We start from the raw sequence: 1,471 nt of genomic DNA on the forward strand, positions 1-1,471 counted from the left end.
TGAGAAGCTGAACTGGCTAGTGGTTAAAGCAAATTATGGTCAACTCTTACTATAAGAATGGAGCTTTCATACAACAGGATATTACTGGGATCATGAATGAGTTTATATTTTACTTTGAAACATTACTCTTTCTTTGTTAAAAAAGCAAGCAAACAAACAAACACACTACAAAAAGTAGACACAGTTCTGAACAGCAAAGCTCAACATTTCCCTGGAGTTCAGGGATGTTTTTGATTATGTCCATCTCTGCCATAAACATTTTTTTAAAATTCAAACAAACAGCATTAAGGGGATAGGAACAGAGGGACCTTTTCCCAGTTCCAAATCAACCATCTCACCAAATGAGTATCCTTCCCGACCAGAATCCTAGATTTAATCTAGAGAGACCACTGCCTATTGCAAGTAACCTGCAGCCCTTTCTGTATTCAAATTGTATTCAAGATTCACTCTCTGTATTGTTTAATGAGAGTTATAAATCTCACAAGAGCATATATCCTTAAAGATTTCAGTGAATGAAAGCTGGCTCAGTGAAAAATCTGCTTCTATTCCTTTCATTTTTGTTGCTTTCTTAAAAAACCAACAAGTACACTGACATCTAGCTGCAAAATTGCTGGGTATTCAGAGAATCCCAGAGACCAAATTATCCAATTCTTCTTTCTGCACCTTTAACAATCAGTTTTTGATGCCGTAGCCTAGGCATAATGTTTATCAGAATATATTATCAAAACAATATGATTCCAAACTTCATAAAAACCTGGTTATATGTTGTCATTGAATTCTGCAGTCAAGAACATTTTAAAATGTTTGAAGTTGTTCCATGTCTGTAACCACAATAAGGATTTACAATGTGCAGGAAACTGTTTCTTCTGCTTCTTGTAGTTTATGAGGCAACTGAAGAGCAGAACTTTGTACTGAGAAGTAGTAAAATGAGGGTAAAGTGCTATTGCCACTCTAAGAAACCATAGTCCAAAATATTCCAGCAACAAAATGGTATATTTTAATCTCAGGGATTACTGATGGATTTAATGACTATGGATGAAATTTCACTGGAGCATACTTTCTCCTATGTAGATAATTCTGTCAAGTATCAACCTCATTACTTTCCTCCATCATACAAACATGTTTCAGTAATGAGTTATTTTTCCTTGATCCATTTTGCTTCTATTTCAGTATTTTTTTTCATATTCTCAAAAGTCTAATATAACATTTCCAATCTTTCAAATTAAAAAATGTATTTTTTGCTGTCATAAAAAATGAATTGTACCATGTCATCTCCATGTATGCAACTTTTCCATCAACTGCCAATTGAGAACAAAAACTTTATGCCGATATTGTACTGAAGCTTTGTGGCGTTCATTCAGCTACAGCATTTGCATCTTCTTGATTATTTTGAAGATTAGTTTTCTAAGGATAATGTTTTCAGTGTTTAAGATCCCACAAACAAAAATCTGTCTATGGAAAAAGAGAGAGA

Source organism: Caretta caretta, chromosome 4, assembly GCF_965140235.1.
Source record: "Caretta caretta isolate rCarCar2 chromosome 4, rCarCar1.hap1, whole genome shotgun sequence".
Classification (NCBI taxonomy): Eukaryota; Metazoa; Chordata; order Testudines; family Cheloniidae; genus Caretta; species Caretta caretta.